Source organism: Mustela nigripes, chromosome 7, assembly GCF_022355385.1.
Source record: "Mustela nigripes isolate SB6536 chromosome 7, MUSNIG.SB6536, whole genome shotgun sequence".
NCBI lineage: Eukaryota > Metazoa > Chordata > Mammalia > Carnivora > Mustelidae > Mustela > Mustela nigripes.
In genome coordinates, this window is record NC_081563.1 from 55,535,922 (window position 1) to 55,557,434 (window position 21,513).

A 21,513-nucleotide genomic window follows, 5' to 3' on the forward strand; every position below is an offset into this window, starting at 1 on the left:
TGCATGGTTGCTTAAAGGTTTACAGAGGATGTATATAAACACTATAGATACTCAAGAAATAGTTGCTAGTGATAAAAAGAAAACACAGCTTATATTCATTCGTTGATATATATTACTGTTCAGTGCTTTACATGAAACATTCTTTTGATCACTTAGAATATTTTTAAGAAGATTACCATTTAAAATATCTATTAGTATTGCTCAAAGCATGTTCTAATTCATCTTCTGGAATGTTTACATTTGAGCAATCAGAAGAGCCAGTTTTCTAAACATGAAGCTTCTACTTCCCTGCTATATAGAGCCTTCCTTGTATGACCATTTTGTAGGCCTCTCTGAACCACCATAGACCCTGCCCCTGATCATGACGCTGTATTGTTTTATGGAGAGGTGGTTAAATGCCTATTAGTCTGGTAACAAATCACAAACTCAGAGGTTTAAAATAACACAAATTTATTATCTTTCAGTACTGTATGTTAGAAGGCCTGCACGAGTCCCACTGGACTAGAATCAAAGGGTTGGCTGGGCTGTGTTCTCTCTGGAATCCCTAGGGAGAATATTTTTCTGTGCCTTTTTCAGCTTCTAGAGGTTGCCCTGGCTTGCTGGCTCAAGGCCCCATTCCCCCATGTTCAAAGTCTGTAACATTAGGCCATACTTGCCTTCTGCTTGTTATATTTCTGGTTCTCCCTCTTTTTCCTCCCTCTTCCATTTGTAAGAACTCTTGAGATTACGTCAGGCCCATTTTTATAATATGGGAAAATATCCTTATTTTAAGATCACCTGAATACTGACCTTCATTAGATGTGCAGCCTTAATTTTCCCTTGCCATGCAACATAATGTAGTTACAGAGTCTGGGGATTAAGATGTAGACATCTTTGGGGGCCATTATTATGCTTAACACAGGAGAGTGCATAAGAGGCAGTAGAAACTCCTAGTTAGGAGCTTAATAATCTTACTTTAGGTTCTCCATGGAACAATCAGATAGCATTAACATATCCTTCACTAGCCTTGTTTTGTCTTCAGGGCTGCTTTGCAAATGGAGAGTTCCTTTTGCCAACAAAATTGTTTTATATAGCATTTGTGTACAGCAACATCTTCAAGGTATGTCAGTATTATAATCCCTAGTATATCTCAGTAATTTACCCTCGAAGAGACAGTGTGGTAGGGCAAAGGCATTCTTGAGAAGGATGGGTACTAAGTATCAACCATGTCATTGCTCTGTGCATCCTGATCCCCATTGTTGTGGCTAGGAGAACAGGGTAAGGGGCAGATGAATCTAGGTTTAAGTTTCAATGTCAGCTATATGACCTTGAGCAAATATTTAAAGCCTTATAAACTGTGGTTTGCTCATATACAAAATAAAAATGTTAGTGCTTACTTATAGGGTTGTTAGGAAATGAAATAATGCATGCAATGTATTTAACATAGTACCTGACTCAGAGGACCCCATTAGTGCGGGTGACTCACTGTTTTCATCTTTGTGAAGTTTAGTTCTCTTATCTGCAAGAAAGTGTTGGCCCAGATTCACCTAGCTCTAATAGTCTGTGGTTCTAGATACGGTTCTCCCTGTACAAAAGGATTAAACAAGTTAACTTTTGTTTTGTTTTATTTTTGGAGAGTGAGGTATGTAGATTTTAATTATGTATTAAATATCTCTTCTGTAAAGGTTTTATATCCATATAGGTTTTTTATTTTTATTTTTGTTTGAGATGGATCAGATAAAGTATATGTTTTTAAGATATTATTATTATCCTTTTTGTTTTAGGTTGCATACTTAATTGCATATTTGGCCATAGTATTCTTTTTTTTGGTAGTATTCTTTTTGATTAAAAAAGATAATCATGGGATTATCTGGGATGCCTGGGTGCCTCAGTCAGTTGAACATCCAATTTTCACTCAGATCAGGTCTTGATCTCAGGGTCATGAGTTTAAGCCCCATGATGGGCTCCATGCTGGGCTTGGAGCCTACTTAAAAAATAAAAAAATGAAAACCAAATGAAAACAAAAACAAAAAAACCCAATTCCATTATTTCTCTAGCTGTGTCCTTTCTCTTCACATTAAATGTTATATATTTGCCTTTTCTCTTTGTTTTCTTTACCATTTTGGCTAGTGGTTTGTCTAATTAGCCTTTTTGTTTGTTTTTAAACCAGGTTTTACTTTTATTGATTCTCTTTTCTTTTGTTTTTTAAATATATCACTGAATTCTGCTTTTATTTTTATTTTATTTCTTATACTTTGTACTTTTTCTTATTCTTCTAATTTTCTTTCTTTTTTATTATGTTCAGTTAGCCAACTTGTAGTATATCATTAGTTTTTGATGTTGTGTTCTTTAATTTCTTGAGATGAGTAGCTAGTTATTGATTTTTACTCTTTTTCTAAAAAAATATATGAAGTAAACAATATACATTTTCTTCTGACTATTGCTTTAGCTGCATCCCACCAGTTCTGATATGTAGAATTTTTATTATTGTTTAATTATAAGTATTTTGAAACTACCATTTTAAGAATTATAATTTATGTAAAATTTAGATGTATTTTTAAAAATTTCTAAATATATGGAGTTATTTTTTCATCTTTGAGTGCTAATATTGTATTAATTCAGTGATTGTGATCTGAATGACAGATATTCTTTGATATTTGTTGAAATTTGTCTTATTTTCTAGTAGAGGATCAAATTTTGTAAATCTTCTATAGGGCCTTGAGAAGAATGTGCATTCTTAACTGGTGTATATGAAAAGTTTGATACACCACATACTGATATTTTTGTCCTTGATTTATCAATTAGTAGGAGGAGGTCATTAAAATATATCATTATGGTTATGATATTATCAATTTATTTTTACATCTCAATTGAGTTTTGCTTACTATATCTTGAAGTTATTTTGTTAGGTATATACAAATTTATAAATTTTTGTCTTCTTGTGAACTTGTTAAATTATTAATGTTTTCAATATATGACCTTCTGTATTTCATAATACTTTTTGGCCCTAAATTGCATTTTTCTCTGCTATTAATACAGTGCCTAAAGTTTTTGTTTATTTGTTTGTTCTAGGGCCAGGTATCTTATTTCCCCCTTTACTTTCAACCTGACTGTGCCTTTGTATTTTGGGTGTTCCTCCTTTAAATATGTATAAGTGAATTTCTTTGTGTGTTCAAACTTTGAGTTTGTAACCAGTCTATTTTTATCTTTATTGAAAATCTTGTTTTGTAATTGAAATATAATTGACCTATAACATTATATTAGTTTTAGGTATACAAGGTGATTTGCTACTTATATATATTATAAAGTGATCATCATGATAAGTCTAGTCAAATCCATCACCACACATTGTTTGCACATTTTTTTCATGTAAAGAACTTTTAAGATCTATTTTCTTAATAACTATCAAATATGCACTACAGATTGTTAACTATAGTCACCATACTGTATATTACATCTCAAGGGCTTATTTATTTGATATTTGGAAGTTTGTACCTTTGACCATCTTCACCTATTTTGCTCATCCTCCTTTTTCCACCTCTGGCAATCAGCAATCTGTTCTTTGATTCTGTGAGTTTTGTTTTAGATTCCAGATATAAGTAAGATCACATTGTATCTGTCATTCTCTGACTTATTTTGCTTAGCATGATGCCCTCACAGTCCATCCATGTTGTCACAAATGGCAAGATTTTTTTCTTTTTTATGGCTGAATAATATTCCATGGCATATGAAAATCTTTTCTACTGGAGAATTTGGTTCTTTTATATAGGCTTTTATTAATGGTATTTGGGGATTTATTTCTTATTCATTATTTTTATACTTTTGCTTTCCTCTTTAACATTTGGCAATAATGAGGGAACAAGAGTTGAGAATCAAGGGCAGAGGTTAGAGGAAGGCTGAATAAGCCACAAAGAGAGACAAATTCTGACCAGAAAGATAGGAAGAGGACCTGGAAAGGCACTGTCTTAGGGGCCACTTGCTGAAGAAGTCCAGGTAGGAATGCATTGTCCGTGATACCAGATTGTACAGATTCTATGAAAGGTGAAAGTTTGGTGGTTAGAGGATTGCTGAATTATTTCCATGGAGTAGTAGAATCAAAAGTTTTGTGGGCACAGAAAAGGCCCAATATAGAATATAATCTTAGAGTGGAATATTTAGGATAGGGACAACTTCAGGATGGGAGAAGATACCTATCAAGGTGTAGGAGCACTGATGCAACAGAACAGAGGTCACTGATGGATCAAAGTCTTCAAGGTAATAAAAATCTCTACACTTCCTTCTGATGCAGATTTCTTTTTAAGAGTCCAGTAGAGACTGCACAGATAACATGCCTAATTACGATTTGGAAGAAGTGCAATATAAATGACGAGGGTGTCTCAATAGGCAGTGCTGATGAATCCATTAATTTGAGAATCATTGATCAAGCACTGTGAAGTTAATCCTGCAATGTGGGTTAGATCAGAGCATACATTAATAAATGCACTTGCACTTGACCTATAAAATGAATTATCAACATGTCCCATAGGGCTGAGAAACTGGTGAGCTCTCTGAAGAATCATCACTATCACTAAGCCATTTTAAAGGCCTGGGTTTAGATTTTCATTAGGAGAAATATCTCTAAATGTCTTTCCTAATGAAAACCAAGTGCCTAATTTTTGCTAAAACAGACTCAAGGCAATTATTAAAGTTTTTGCTCTTAGAGTGAAAATAAAGTAATTTTACTCTACCTGTACCTTTTGTCACCTTTCCTTTGGGAAGTGACTGTGATTACCAATTTATTTAGCAAATATTTATTGAACAGTGCAAACAGTGTGACACTCATCCTAAATGACACTAGCTTATCACACAGAGGAGGGGGACACTAGCTTATCACGCAGGGGAGGAGGTATTTACACTTTATTTAGGAAAAGAATACTTAAGCTAACTTAAGGAAACTTAAGGAAAGTTAAGGAAACTTAACTTTTAACTTTTAACTGTTAACTTTTAACTAACTTAAGGAAAAGAATACTTAAGCTAACTTTATCTAGGCATCTTATTTAAAGCACTATTTTAGGATAAAGGGTAGTTATCCATATTGCTGAGAGATTTGATTACTTAGGAAAAACTCTCTTCATCTCCTATAACTCCCAACAATACGGTATTGAGAAAAACAAGGTTAAAAGGTGGCTGGATGCCTTTTGATAGGACTACTTTCAAAAAAGAGGATTTGCTTTCTTTAAGGAAAATCTTTTTCTAGGATCTTTGCTTATAAAAAGTGAGTGGTTCCCCCAACCCACCTAGATATTGGGGGAATTGCTTTATTCACTTTACATAATAAAATAACAAGAATTTCACTGTTCTCTCCTGGCAACTCAAGAAGGAGTTGTATTAGAGCTTGAGCACTGTTTTGGAAGAAGAAATATGGTGTTAAAAAGTCTTATAGAAAGGGAACATGGCTGAGGGTCAGGGCTGAAGGGAGAGAGTTGGTCAGAGAGATTACCTATTGCAGAATGGTTGAATGTATTTATGATATAAAGCATTCTACTTGAAGTTGGTTTTTGATCTGTGATGTAATATGATTTTTTTCCATAATCCTTAATAAAAGTCAGTTTTACACAGCAGCCCTTATTTAATGATGCTTTTGGTAATGAAGGAATAGGAGCTCTTTCCCATGCTTGTGACAAAGTAGGAATGAAGAAGATTTCACCTGGAGGTCAGAGGGCAAGGGGGGTAATTTTGATTTTGGGAGGACTAGGAATTGCAGAGAGGAAGCCCTTTGGGAACACATGAAGTATTGTGGAGGGGCTAGTCTTCTCACAGAAAATGGAATGATAGCAGAGTGATCTATTTTACAAAAACATGATTCCTGCTTCCTGAATGCCAGAGAATTTGGGGATAGCTGGCTTACACTAGAAATGCTGGTAGCAATGTCAGCTGGTTATAAGAACTTCTTCAATTCCAAGGAGCCCAGGAAAAAACCAGACCTTGAAACTTGTAGGAATTGAATCACAAATAGCAGATTTTTTCAAAAAGGTAAATGAGCACATTATATTTCAATGTAAATCCATTCTAATATTAACATTTTCCTGTCTAGTTAGCACTTCTTTTTCAAACCATATTCAGCTGTAGGGAGACTTAATAGGTCAAATCATGTTCTATACAGTAAGAATAGTTTCATTCTTCAAATGAAGTCTTAGCACTGTGTTGCATTCTCAGTAGCTTTTAGCAAAAGATGCCCATGCAGAATGTACACTCAATCATTGGGATTAACATTTTCCAAACACATTAATGATGTCTTCCAGTGTGAATTATTATTTTGATACTTTTCTTGGCTAGTGTTTCTCATGATATAATTATCCATGCAACCATGTAAGAGAAAGTTAGGAAGTCATGATGTGTCTGATAAAACTTGGGAGGAGAACAGCAGAACAGTCAAGAGGGAACAGGCTTTGGAGTCAAAGTGGGTGGGTTGAAATACTGGCTCTGTCTCTCACCTGCTGTGACTGTGGATGACTTACTCATTCTCGTTGCTCCTCAGTTTTGTTTTGTTTTATCTTTATAAAGAGAGGATTAAATAAATTAACTTGCACATAGTATGTGCATAATAAATGCTAGCTTCCATAGAAGGTGATTCTTGATGGTATCCAAAGAAGTCATCCAACCATTTAATGCCTGTTGTATATCTAGCATGTGCCAGGATCTGTTAGACTATGGAGGTATGAAGGGGAGACACTAACCCCACTCTTTTAAGGCTTCATAGGCTTTAGATTTTTGGGAGAGCCTAAGGCTAAGACATTCTCTCTTCTGTGGCTTCATAATCAGTAAGAAATGGGAGAGAATGAATTGGGATCCAAACTTTATCCTTGGAAGCTCAACATCGCCATAATAGAGGATCCCTGGTAGAGAGAAATGGGCAAATGGGGCATCCTAAGTCCACCTATCATTCCTTTTTAGACTGAACAGCAGAGGGAACCCTTCCTTCCCTGCTGAGAGGAGGACCCTGCCAAGGTGGGCTTCCTTCATGCAGGCAGGAAGTGAGGAAAACATCTGTCTTGGTGAACAGCATTGAAGAGGCTGATTCAAAAGAACCTCACCCAAATGTGGGTGGATCTTGGTCTAATCTCACCATCATAATAAAAAATTTCTTTTGTAACATCATAAATGTGCCTACGTGTGCAGTGTTAAGTTCAAGAGAATGGATTTTGTATTAAAGGAATCTCGATTCATGTTTATTAATGGAGAGGTTGTAGGGCAGGACTGGTGTTTGTTTCCTTTATTTAGCACTTGTGACAAGATGGCTCTGGGCCTGGCTGGTGCGAGGGCATTGCTTTATTGATTAAATAATGTGATGAAAGGGAATGGTGCTTATGTGTTGAGAGATTATTGCCAGAGACACTTGGCCAACAAAGTGCTGAAAGGAGAGCAGTGTGACACTTTCACTGTAAGTAATTAGCAGCCAGTTGGAACTGAAACACAGTATCCTGGGGAAAGTTCCACTTAATGCTTCAGGTTTGCATTTTTGAAGGCATGCGGAGTCATACATTTTGTTTCCCAACTGAGCTCATTTTTTGACTCTCAATAATAAAAAATAAACATCTGAAACTACAGTGATATAAAACATTATATTTGAAATTGCACAAAAGGAAACAGTCCACTTTTATGGAAAAGGGACACAGTTCTATTCTCAGGAATCGTATATAAAGCAGTAAAAAAATTTCAACAATGCATTTATTACATTACTTTATTGAAGATCTAAAAAAAGTCTACAATTCTCAGAAATGTTATAGGGTCTATGTGAAGTGGATGTGTTTGTTCATATATTTATGCGAGAAAACAGGACTGGACTGCTCAAGAGTATAACCTGACATTTGTCAATTGGCCCATGGAATGATTTGAAGGATAAATATTTTGCCAAGAAAGATGGTGATCTCTGAGACTCCAAGGCATTAGTGGATTTACTTCAAGTGATGAGACTGGGATTTATTCTCTCCTTATGTATGTAATCTAGCCCTACTGGAAAGGAATGCACGGAGCATTTGTTGCTCCTTTGATAAAACTGACCTCTGTCCCGCCATTTCTATTCCATCAGCACTTCCGAGTATTGCTTCTAACTTTCTGTTCTTCATCCTTAATCTTTTTTTTAAATCTCTCTTCTTGAATTCTTTATTTCCCTTCCTTCTCCCTCTTTCTCTTCCTTAGTAAATAGTTAAGGACTCTGGAGGCTGTCTTCTTCTTTTCAAATCCTGGTCCTATGACATATTAGCTGTGTGACCTTGGGAAAAACCACTTGATCTTTCTGTACCTCAGTTTCCTCATTTGTAAAATGGTGATAATAATAGTATTCAACACAAGCGATTATTCTAAGGATAAATGTTTGAAGTATTTAAAATGCTTCAATCATTCTTGACACATAATAAGTGCTGTTATGCGTCATATGCTTTTATACACTAATGAATACACTGGTTTGATTCCCACTCACTCAGAAAATATGTACTGGCTGCCTAAGACCTGCAAAATGACACAAGGGGTTCAAGGTGTTCTATTATTTGGCTACAAACTGTCTTTTAAAAGTATTTTTTTTCATGTATGCTCCACATACTCCATATTTTGGTCATTTGCCACAGCCTGAATTTATCATATATTTTCCTACTTCTCCAAACTACTCACTCAGCCAGAAATGGCTCCATTTCTTCTTCTTTTCTGCTATTCAGAGGATGAACACCTATGTTTTTATTACTTATCTAAAGAGGTTGAATACTACAGGTACATTAAAAGTTTCCTGTGTTGTCTCTTCTTATTTAATATGATTGTGGGAAGCCAGATAATAGTTCCCCTCTCCCAAATGTCCACATCCTAATCCCTGGAGCTAGTGAATGTTACCTTACATTGCAAAGACTTCGCAGATGAGATTAGAGTCTTCAGATGGGGAGATGATTTGGATTATTCACAGGGCCCTGAGTGCAGTCCCAAGTGTTATTATAACGCAAGTGTCATTATAAAGGGAGATTTCACACAGAAGAGGAGAAGCCACTGTGACTGTGGAGGTAGAGATAGAAGTGATTTAGTCACTGATCAAGGACTACTAGCAACCTCCAGAAGTTGGAAGAGGCAAGGGGCAGATTCTCCCTTAGAGTCTCAAAAAGGAGTGTGGCCCTGTCTACACCTTGGTTTTAGCTCTGAAAGACTTGTTTTGGACTCTGGCCTTCAGAAGCATAAAAGCTTGAATTTATGTTGTTGTTAGCCACTAGTTTGTGGTAATTTGTTACAGCAGCCATAGGAAACTAAGACAGTGGTATTGTGGTCTACTGTTTTATTTCAAACATTTTTCTTCATTTATTTTTGAAGTCATATAGAGTAAAACTCACTGTTTTTGCTGTACAGGTCTTTGAGTTCTGACAAATTATTAGATTCATGTAATAACTACCACAGATATATACTACACAATATATAGAATAGTTGAGGAAGTAGAACAAAGCTGGAGACATCAAAGTTTCTGATTTCAAACTATATTGCAAAGCTATAGTAATCAAAATAGTATGATATTATCATTAAAGCAGATACATAGAATAGAGAGCCCAGTAATAAACCCATGCACATATGATCAATTAATTTATTATAAAGAAGCCAAAATATGTATTAGAATGTAAGATAATGAAACAAGAGCCTTATCTTACATCATACACAAAAACAACTCAAAATAGATTAAAGATTGGAGTGTAAAACCTGATATAAAACCCCTAGAAGAAAATGTAGGTGGTAGGCTTTTTGACATCAGTCTTGGTAATGATTTTTTTTAAATCTGACATCAAAAACAAAGACAATAAAAGCAAAAATGAGTAAGTGAGACTACAACAAACTAAATAGCTTTTATACAACAAAGGAAACCATCAACAAAATGGAAGGCAACCTATAGTATGAGAGGAAATATTTTCAAATTATATATCTGATAAGGGGTTAATATAAAAGTATATAAAGAACTCACACAACTCAATTTCAAAAAAACAATAAAACCCCCCAAAAATCAGATTAAAAAATGTGCAGGGAAACTGAATAGACATTTTCCAAAGGAGACACAAATGGCTAAAAGGTCCATGAAAAGATGCTCAACATCACTGTGCATCAGGGAATATGCACATCAAAACCACAATAGGATACTACCTTACATCTGTTAGAATAGCAGTCATCAAAAAGATAAGAGGTAGGTGTTGGTGAGGTTGTGGAGAAGAGGGAACCCTTGAGTACTTTGGGGGAAATGAAAATTGGTGGAGCTGTTATGGAAAATAGTATGGCAGTTCTTCAAAAAATTAAAAATAGAAATGCCATATGCCATAGTCTGTCTTCTGATTATATATTCAAAGGAAATAAAAACAGGATCTCAAAGAGAAATCTGCACTCCCGTATTCATTGCAACAACATATTCACAATTGCCAAAATTTGGAAACAACCTAAGTGTCTATCAGTGGATGAATGGATAAAGAAGATGTGGTACATATATATGATGGAATATTACTCAGCCACAAAAAAGACGGAAAGCCTGTCATTTGTAAAAAGTGTGGACAAACTTTGAGGGTATTATGCTAACTAAAATAAGGCAGACAGAGAAAGGTAAATACTGTATGACATCATTTATAAATGAAATCTAAATAAAAAACAAATTCATAAAAAACGAGTACAAAGTGGTTGCCAGAGGCTGAGAGCTTGGGAAAACAGAACAGTTACTAAAAGATTATAAACCTTAAGATGAATAAGTTCTGAAGATCTAATGTAAAACATGGTGGGGGAAATTTATTCACAATTTTTATGTGTATGAAATGACTATGATATAGACTTGAATTATCTTAGAGGTCTTTTTTTTTTGGTCATTTATACTTCAATAAAGTAGAAATAAAAAAAAAAAAAAGGAGAAAACGTGTCTATCACCCGCTGCCATACCCACCAATTATCCTTGTGCTACTCCTGTATAGTCAAACTCTCCCCACCTACTTAAACTCTGGCAGCCATGGAACAGTTTATCATTATAATTTTGCATTTTCCAGAATGCCATACAAATGGAGTCAATCAGCATATAGTTTTTTGAGTCTAATTCTTTCACTTCATGTAAACATTTGAAATATATCTCATGTTGTTGCATATGTTAATAATTCATTCCTTTTTATCACTGAATAGTATTTTATTTTATGGATATGCCACAGTTAGTTTATCCATTCCTTGATTGGGGAACATTTAAGTTGTTTCCAGTTGTTAGTAATTATGGGTAAAGTTTCTGTAAAGATTCATAAACAGGTTTTTGTCAGCACACAGGTTTTTATTTTACTTTAGTAAATATCTATGAGTGGAATCAATGGGTTGTATGGTGGACATATGTTTAACTTTATAAGAAACTGCCAAACTAATTTCCAAGTGACTGTACTATTTTATATTCACACCAGCAATGTATTAGAATTCTACTTGCTTTACATCTTTTTCTAGTACTTGGCATTGTCATTTAAAAATCTTTTGAGGAATACTTGGGTGGCTCCTTCAGTTAAGCTTCTAACTCTTGGTTTTAAATCAAGTTGTAATCTCAGGGTCATGAGATTGAGCCCTGCATCAGGCTTAGCCCTGGGTGTGGGGTCTGCTTCAGATTCTCTTATTCCCTCTTCCCCTCCTCCCTGCTCATGTGTTCTCTTTCTAAAAAAAATAAGTAAAATAAAAATCTTTTTATATTTTACTTTATCCATTCTAATGCTTCTATAGTGGTATCTCATGTTTTTTGTTTGAATTTCCCTAATGACTAAGTATGCTAAGTATATTTTGTTTGTATATAACACCCAGTACTCCATGAAATATGTGCCCTCCTTAATATCCTTCACTGGGCTAACCCATCTCTCCACCCCCTTCCCCTCTGAAACCTTCAATTTGTTTCTTGGAGTCCATAGTCTCTTATAGTTTGTCTCCTCCTCTGATTTTCCCCCCTTCGTTTTCCCCTTTCTTTTCCTAATGTCCTCCATGCTATTCCTTATGTTCCATAAGTAAGTGAAACCATATGATAATTGTCTTTCTCCACTTACTTCACTTAGCATAATCTCTTCCAGTTCCATCCATGTCAATGCAAATGGTGGGTGTTCATCTTTTCTGATGGCTGAGTAATATTCCATTGTATACATCTTTTTTATCCATTCATCTGTTGAAGGGCATTTCGGCTTCTTCCATAGTTTGGCTATTGCGGGCATTGTTGTTATGACCATTGGGGTGCATGTGCCTCTTCTTTTCACTGCATCTGTATCTTTGGGGTAAATACCCAGTAGTGCAATAGCTGGGTCACAAGGTAGCTCTATTTTTAACTCTCTGAGTAACCTCCATAGTGTTTTCCAAAGTGGCTGTACCAACTTGCATTCCCACCAACAGTGTAAGAGGGCTTCCCTTTCTCCACATCCTCTCCAACATTTGTTGCTTCCTGCTTTGTCAATTTTTTTTTAAAGATTTTATTCATTCATTTGAGAGAGAGACAGAGACAGAGACAGAGTATAAGTGAGGGAAGAAGCAGAGCAGAAGGAAAGGGAGAAACAGATTCCCTGGTGAGCTGGGAGCTCAACATGGGACTCGATCCCAGGACCTGGAGATCATGACCTGAGCTGAAGGCAGACGCCCAACCATCTGAGCCACCCCAGTGCCCTCTGCCTTGTCAATTTTTGCCATTCTAACTGATATAAGGTGGTATCTCAATGTGGTTTTGATTTGAATTTCTCTGATCACCAAGACAGCATGGTACTGGCATAAAAACAGACACATAGATCAGTGGAACAGAATAGAGAGCCCAGATATGGAGCCTCAGTTCTATGGTCAACTAATCTTTGATAAAGTAGGAAAAAATATCCAATGGAAAAAAGTCTCTTCAGTAAATGGTGCTGGGAAAATTGGACAGCTACCTACAGAAGAATGAAATTTGACCATTCTCTTACACCATATGCAAAGATAAACTCAAAATGGATGAAAGACCTCAGTGCGAAACAGGAATACATCAAAATCTTAGAGGAGAACATAGGTAGTAACCTCTTTGACATTGACCACAGCAACTTCTTTCAAGACACAGCTCCAAAAGGCAAGGGAAACAAAAGTGAAAATGAACTTTTGGGACTTCAAGATAAAAAGCTTCTGGACAGCAAAGGAAACCATCAACAAAACAAAGAGGCAACCCACAGAATGGGAAAAGATAACTGCAAATGATGCTACAGATAAAGGGCTGGTATCCAGGATCTATAAAGAACTTCTCAAACTCAACACCCAAAAAACAAGTCAAAAAATGAGCAGAAGGCATGAACAGACACTTTTCTTTTCTTTTCTTTTTTTTTTTTTTTTTAAGATTTTATTTATTTATTTGACAGACAGAGATCACAAGTAGGCAGAGAGGCAGGCAGAGAGAGGAGGAAGCAGGCTCCCTGCTGAGCAGAGAGCCCGATGCGGGGCTCGATCCCAGGACCCTGAGATCATGACCTGAGCCTAAGGCAGAGGCTTTAACCCACTGAGCCACCCAGGCACCCCGAACAGCACTTTTCTAAAGAAGACGTGTGAATGGCTAACAGACCCATGAAAAAATATTCCATATATATTTTTAGTATTAGCTTGTTGGTGTCTACAAAAAAGCATGGTAGTTTTGAATTGGATTTCATTGACTCTATAGGTCAACTTGGGAAGAGTTGACATTTTAGCAGAATTAAGTCTTCCCCAACTTGTATTTTTTTTTTTTTAAAGATTTTATTTATTTATTTGACAGAGAGAAATCACAAGTAGACAGAGGGGCAGGCGGAGAGAGAGAGAGGGAAGCAGGCTCCCTGCTGAGCAGAGAGCCCGATGCGGGACTTGATCCCAGCACCCTGAGATCATGACCTGAGCCGAAGGCAGCGGCTTAACCCACTGAGCCACCCAGGCGCCCCCCCCCCCAACTTGTATTTTTAACCTCCACAAATAAGTCAGCATATAAACTTAATTTTGTAGTCATTGGTTGTTTAGAAATTTCCATGGTTTTCTAATTTCTTTGTTCATCATTACCTCTGTGCTGTGCTTCTCCATTCAGTTTCCTTGCTTCTGAAGTACCTTCTTCATTGTGACTATTTGCAAATAAAACGGGTGATATTTGGAGTGGCAAATTCTTTTAGCATTTATGTTTTTCTATCTTTTTTTCTTTATTTTGGTGTTCTGCATTGTCATCTTGATGTGCTTATACATAATTAAATTTGTTTTCTCCTGCTTAGGATTCATGATTCTGGAATTTGTGGATTCATGACTTTAATCAGTTCTGGGAACTCTTGTTCATTATATCTTCAGGAATGCCTCACTTTCTTTCTCCAAATTACTCTGGAAGAGTGTGTGTGTGTGTGTGTGTGCGCGCACACACACGTGTGCATATGCACTTGTACTTGTCTTCTCATATTTTCCATCTCTGTACAGGATTTTCTGGGCAATTTCTTTAGATCTGTTCTTCAGTTTACTAATTCTTCTGTTATTTTCTCAGTTTTTAATAATATCTATTGCTTTTAATTTTATTATAGTTTTCATTTCTAGAAGTATTATTTGGTTATTTTTAAAATCTAGTTGCTCATTTTTCTTGGTGTTTTGTTCTTATGAATTTTTATTCCTTCAGTTTGCCTTTATTTTGCATTAATTTTTTTTACATAGATATTTTTACATAGCTGTGTTGTATACATTTTCTCTAGGTTCTTTTCCTGTTCATATTCTGTCTGCTGACTCTCAGTCACGTGACTTTTTTGCAGGTGAGTTGTGTAATTGTTCTTTGGGAGTTAAAAATTGGGAGAGCTTTACATTTGTTGGGGTATTATCTCTATAGGATCAGATTTTATATAATTTTCTGGTATGGACATGAAACCCATACAATGTAAAGGCCTGTGGTTTTGATTTCTCAGGGGATCCCCCTCTCCAACATATTCTATGCTAAAGGATAGATTTTTTTTTTAAAGGATTTTATTTATTTATTTATTTGACAGAGATCACAAGTAGGCTCCCTGCTGAGCAGAGGGTCCGAGGGCTCAATCCCAGGACCCTGAGATCATGACCTGAGCTGAAGGCAGAGGCTTAACCCACTGAGCCACCCAGACACCCTGATTCTTGTTTCTTTTCCAGTATCTCTTACCTTCTTCTACCTGTCATTCCTCCCTGTAGCCCCATAGCACTGAGTCAGCTCCCCATGGTGAATGCTTTTCATTTATGGAACTAGGCATTTTTCTTCATGTTCTTGTAAACTCAAGTATTTATTTCAAGGATTCTGTTGTTGTTAAATGATTATATCTTGTTAATTCTTGAGAAGGGTAAACATCACTGTTAGCTGGACTTGCCATCTTGCTGGAAGAAATCCTGCAGATTATCCATTACTTGTCTACCCTACTCTACCACTTATTGAAACTAAGTACCATTTCTTACAGATTTTCTTTCTTTCATAATACCTAGTATAGTATTTATGTGTAGTATATGCCAAAAATTGCTTGTGGAAGGAATGCATGGAAGTGAAGTGTGTGTTTTAGGATTCTCTGGTAGAATGGAGAATAAGTTATTTCTGGAAATGTGGTAAAAATAGAAGAAAATTGTATCACTTTGGTGAGATTAAATTCTTTTGATCTATCCAGATTCATTCTCTCTGCACTTTTCTGCCCTATTCTGTGTCCTAGGGAGACTAACCATTATGAATGAATTATCTAAGCTCCCCCAGTCTCTGAGTTCCACTGGAGTTGGGCTAATGAGAAATACCAGTAGGACAAGGAAAAACAAGAAAAGAATAGGTTAAAGTAGGGCTTCTCAAACTTTAATATGCCTACAAATTACTTGGGAATCTTTCTGAAGTGAAAATTCTGAATAATTAGGTCTGAGGTGTAGTCCACAGTTCTACATTTCTGCCAAACTCCTGGGTGATTGCTGTGGTGTTCTGAGGTCCACTCTGTAAGTGTCAGGGGTTAGATATTTTTCCCTTCCTTGGATGTCTACATTCCAGCACTGACTGTGTCCATCCCTCTTTGACAATGGTTCTCTACTTTAGCTATATACATTAGAATTATCTATGAGGTTTTTAAAAACCTGATGCCCTGGCTACATCCCATATACATTACATCAGAATCTTAAGGGGTGAGACCCAGGTGTCAATAATTCTTAAAGTTCCTGTGTACAGCCAGGGTTGAGAACAATGGATAGATCTTTGACTAGAGGATCTGTTGGTTGCCCTCTTTTCCATGGCTGCAACTCTCCAAAAGCAATGATGACCTTGTTTCTCCGATTCCTGGCTCCTTCAGATCTATGAGTAGTAGTGGTTTCTGGTTGTTGCTAGTTACAGAGTGTCTCAGCCTCCTATTTAGATTCCCTTAACCCACCCACATCTCATTAAATAGTCCCTTTAATGAATTACAATACCTACCCCTTATCTGTTGTTTTGCTTTCTGCAGTTTCAGCTACCCATGGTCAGCTATGGTCCGGAAGCAAATGATGATCCTTCTTCTGACATGTTGTCAGAAGGTCAGTAGTAGCCTAATATTAGGTCACATTGCCCATGTCATTCACTTCACTTCATGCCATCAGGTAGGCATTTTATTTTCTCATATCATCACAAGAAGAAAAAGGATGAGTATAGAAAAGTAAGATTTTGAGAGACAAAGACAAAATTCACATACTTTATTATAGTATATTGTTATAATTGTTTTTTTTTTTTTACCATTTATTGTTATTGGAGCTCCTTTTTTTTTTTGGTAAAAGATTTTATTTAGAAAATAAAATTTTATTTAGAAAATAATTCTTTAGAAAAAGAAAGAGACAGAGAGAGCACAAGCAGGAGGAGTGGCAGGTAGAAGCAGGCTCCTGGCTGAGCAAGGAACCCAATGTAGGACTTGATTCCAGAACTGTGGGATCATGACCTGAGCCAAAGGCAGACATTTAACCAACTGAGCCACCTGTGTGCCCTTGTGGTTAAACTCTTTGTGTACCTAAAATATAAATTAAATTTTATCAGAGGTATGTATAGGGTAAAACAACAGTATATAATGGATTTGGTACTATCCTTGGTTTCAGGCATCCACTGGAGGTCTTGGGACATATCCCTTAAGCATAAGGGGGCAGAGGACTATTCTACATTAAACTCTCAGCTCTTTCTTGCCAAAACTCTTGTTGATATTTTCAGACAACAGATTTGATTTTTATTTTGTAGGTAATTTGGAAACCAATGTAGTCTTAGGAATAGTGTCAAGTTCAAAATTGTGCATTAGTTATTGTTTTCAAATGAAATTTTTCATTTCACATACTTCACTGACTTTTTGAAATTAGAGAAAAGAAGTAATATAATTTAGTTTCCTTTTTTAAAAAAAGATTTTATTTATTTGAGAGAGAGATGTAGGGGAGGGACACAAGGAGAGAAAGAGAGAGAGAGAAACAGACTCCCCATTGAGCATGGAGCCCTGATGTGGGGCTCAATCTCACTATCCTGAGATCATAACCTGAGCTGAAATTAAGAGTTGGATGCTTAACTGACTGAGCCACCCAGATGCCCTACATTAATTCAGTTTCTAAATATTGTTCTTTAGCCATGATATAGCCATATCTGTAGATCAGATTATTGATTTCTTCCTCATTAGGATTTTCTTGAACTTGCACTGTTACCGAAAAGCTGAGTCAAATCACCATGCTATTGATCTCTTGGTTTTCCTTGGAAAGTAAAGGCAATTCCATTGCTTTGTGACTCGTGATGTTATCACTTGAAGTAGGGAGGTTTTTTTTTTTTTTTTTTTTTTTCCTAGAATAGAAGGTTTTTTTTTTTTTCTTGAGTACTACCCATTTCCTTAGAGTTCACATTTCAAGAACTTCCTGGATATTCTGACTAAATTGCCATTGTAAGAGGCTCTCCATTTCAATTTCTCAATTCTCTACCAATAATCCTGCATTTAATCCTAGCAAAGGACTTTCCCTACAAAGACCCCTAAACCATCATCATTCTCCAGGAGAAAATTACTCTCTAATCTTCCCCTCAATTTCTTGTAAACATTGAGCCTCTGGCACTCTAACCAGAGCATTGTTAGCCTTTTGTTTCTTCCATATAAATGGGCTTTTGCAATCAGACTTGAGTATAATCTTGAACTGAACACAAGTGAAGAAATGATTTCCTCCCTGATGTATTAAAACTCTGTAGTGGGGAGAAGAAAAGGTTTATCATTTGTTTTCACTGCTGAAAACAGTGTAAGGGTTTCCTGCTACTAATCCTAATTTAGGGCCATGGCCCTATTTTTAAAATAGGTGTAAAAAAACATCAACTTGAGAAAGTGGTTTTTGAATGAATCAGTGTATCATAACTCCAGCTACAGATCTGGATGCTTTACCTCAGCCCATTTGGGAATATTCTCTTCTTCCCTGTAGTTTCTTTCTTCTCTTTCGTAAGACTGGAGAGAAGAGGGAGGGTCAGGAGTTGGCTAAAACATGATGACAAATAATCATGTTGCCAGGTGACTTCTCATTTGTATGATAGAATATACTGGTTTGAAAAAAAATTAGGACATGTTTGATTGGGGCCTTCAGAAAGAGAGTTATATGTAAGACACACTTGCCCAAGCCTTTTTGGAACTATTATTCCTAAAGGATCTGCTTGCTGCTATGTAGATGCAATCTAAAAGATTGAAAAATTAAAACCATCAGTGTGCACTGTGAAAGAAAATGAGCTTCTTAGGCTTTAGTGGACTTTTAAATATGTGAATTTTTTGGTAAGCTAATTCAAATGTTAATAAAAAAGATAAGAGAATTGATCTGAATGTCTTTATTCTTATACTCATAAGCCAAATCCTGCACATTAGTTCAGAAATATTGAACCTTTAAACAATTATAAACACCCCTTTTCTAATTATTTAGATTGAAGTACTTCTAAGGATTGCATCTAGGCATGTAGTTATGGAAATGAATGTTTTTGTAAGGTTTTTTTTTTTCTTTCTATAATGTCTTCAGTTTTTTTCTTTTATAAAACCTAGAAATGTTTCAGGTGTTTTGGAATGTTGTTGTAGCTATTTATGGGCAATAGATAAATTGATTAGTAACAGGCTAATGGATCTCCTTGTTCCATAGTATGTCTTTCATATTCCGTGGCTCAGGTACACATTTGTAAAAGAACAGTGGACATACAGTTATAGGAACCATATTTGCTAAAGGAAAGCCTCATATACAGCACAAATCACAAACAAGCATTCATACAAATCCATTGGTTTTGGAATTATGTTTGCTTTCTTAATTACTTTTTCTAAAGATCAATATTAAAAGCAGTTTGCTAAGAAAAAGATTAAGGAACTATTTTAGAATAAAGATGAAAAAGAGAAATGACAACCAAATGCAGTGCATGATCCATGATATTTTGCACCATGAAAACATTGTTGTGATACTCAATAAACTCTGAATGAAATCTATAAACTAGATAGTAATACTGTATTCATGTTAATTATCTGATTCTGGTATTTGTGTGTAGTTTTGTAAGAGGATGTCCTTCCTTATTAGGAAACAGTAGTATTTAAGGCTAAAGGAGGATCACATCTGTAGCTTATTCTCAAAATGATTGAGAAAACATGTTTGTATGCATATACACAAAACATAGATGTGCATGTAAGGCATATACATATGAGTGTATGCCTGTCCTTGTGTTTACATGCACACAAAACAGAGATAGATAAAGCACATATGGTTAAATACTGACATTTGGGGAATGTGGATGAAGTCTATACAGGAATTTTTTTTTGATTAATAAATTAAAAATTAAAAAAATTTAAAAATCAGTTTTTTTTTTTAAAGACAGGAGTTCTTGCAACTCTTTTCTGTGAGTCTGAAATTAGGTCAAAATTTAAAATTAAAAGAAAAAAAAACACTGTGTGTTTTTGACGAGGGAACCAGCTTTCTCAGAAGCAATAAGATAGGAAGGAAAAAAAAAAACCCAATCATTTATAGGAGATTGTAGGTTCTATTAAAACTTAGTAAACAATATTAGTCTATCATATGGATATTCTTCAAAACCACAACTAAGTTTTCATTCAGGAGATTATGTTCAATGATTTAGAATAAATCCACCCGGAAAGCCAGAAGTAGTCATTTCTGTAATGTTTCACCTTGTAGTAGTTGTCAAATGCCAAGATGCCTTTGTGTATTAAATACGATGTTATATGTTTATTTTCATGAGCAGTGATACTTTTCAGATGTTTGTTTCATTAGCCTACCTACTTTTCTTCTTTCTGGTAGTGAAAACACTGGGTCCTTTTAATTTCAGAGTAAACAGGAAATACACAGAGGATTCTTTCCTTCTTGTTAGGTTTGCTATTTCTTGTGAAACGTTAAATGTATTAAATGATGGGGAGTAGTTCTACTTTCTATTTCTACAAATCTTTTCTTCAAAACATTTTTCCCCTTTGCCTCAGACACTTCTTAGTCCGTATATATTTTTTCACGAGACTCCACCTTCCTTATGCGCAGACCCATGTGCTCCAGGGCAGGCGGCCTCATTCCCATTTCTGGGGGAGTACCCTTCCTAGTCCAGATCACCTAGTGGTGATCCCATTTCCCTCGCCAGTGACTGGGCTTCGGAATCATTATGCTCATGTTTAGCCAAACAAAAATGCTGATCACGATTTAAGGAGCATTTAATTTACTCCTGAGAAAAAGAGGTTTTGCTGCTTTACTGTGGAGTCGGGGTATGAATCCTGGAAGTGAGCAGCTATCGTAGGACAAAGATGGTAAAGGACAGGGCCGTGGAAAGACTGAAAGACTCTAGGTACTTGATGACATCTATGAGCTGCTGAATCAGTCAGCCTTGGAACTAAAATTTCCCAATGACTCTGAATCTGTGTTACTTGAAGGCAAATATATGTGAACCTATTATTATATATCCTGGAAGATTTTTATAATTTTTTTAATTACATGATTTATTATTCAAAAACCAGTTCATTCATCAAACCAACCAGATGATGTATAGGCTTTTTAAATTTCACTTAAACTATAGAAATGCCATTTCCTTGAGTCATAGTCACCATCTCATTCACCTTCTGAGGTGCATAATAACATTTCAGAAAGGGAGATTTGCGATAAAGAAGACGAAGGAATTGTGGCTCAAAATGGAGGTAATGTTATTTGCCTACTTCATAAATGAATGTGAGAATTAAATATGTGACCGTATTTAAAGCTCATAGAACAGTGGCTGGCAGGTAGTGAGTTCACAGTGATTGTTAACAATAGCAATGATAGTAATAATTATTCCTTTTTATGTCTTTTATTGCTAATAAACGTACCATCTCAGATTCTTTGAGAAGCAAATGAACACTACCAATGAATTTAATTTCATAAGAGTTTCAGGGAGTAAATAACTCTCAATTCCTAGATGAAAAACTTGAAAACTTGAATCGTATAGACAGAACTTTCCACCATCTACAAGTATGCTTTTGGGTATTATACTGATACCACGTCCACCGTAATAAAATTTTGAAGGGCAATATGATGCAGTGTGGCATTTATGAAATTCTAGTTAGGCCACAATAGTGGCCTAATAAGATCGGTTAGTGGAACTGCAACCAG

The 21,513-nt window shown here is 35.8% G+C and overlaps 1 long non-coding RNA gene across 9 annotated transcripts in view; it reads left to right on the plus strand.

Annotated features, from left to right (window-relative positions):
* Positions 1-21,513, plus strand: part of LOC132021494 (uncharacterized) — a 219,177-nt gene that overhangs the window by 185,785 nt on the left and 11,879 nt on the right. For 8 of the 9 annotated variants that reach the window (XR_009405360.1, XR_009405356.1, XR_009405357.1 and 5 more), the window contains one exon: positions 14,652-14,708. The exons of the other annotated variant lie outside the window; for it this stretch is intronic. This is a non-coding gene — a long non-coding RNA (uncharacterized LOC132021494). The remainder of the gene's footprint in view (positions 1-14,651; positions 14,709-21,513) is intronic. 9 annotated transcript variants of the gene reach the window in all.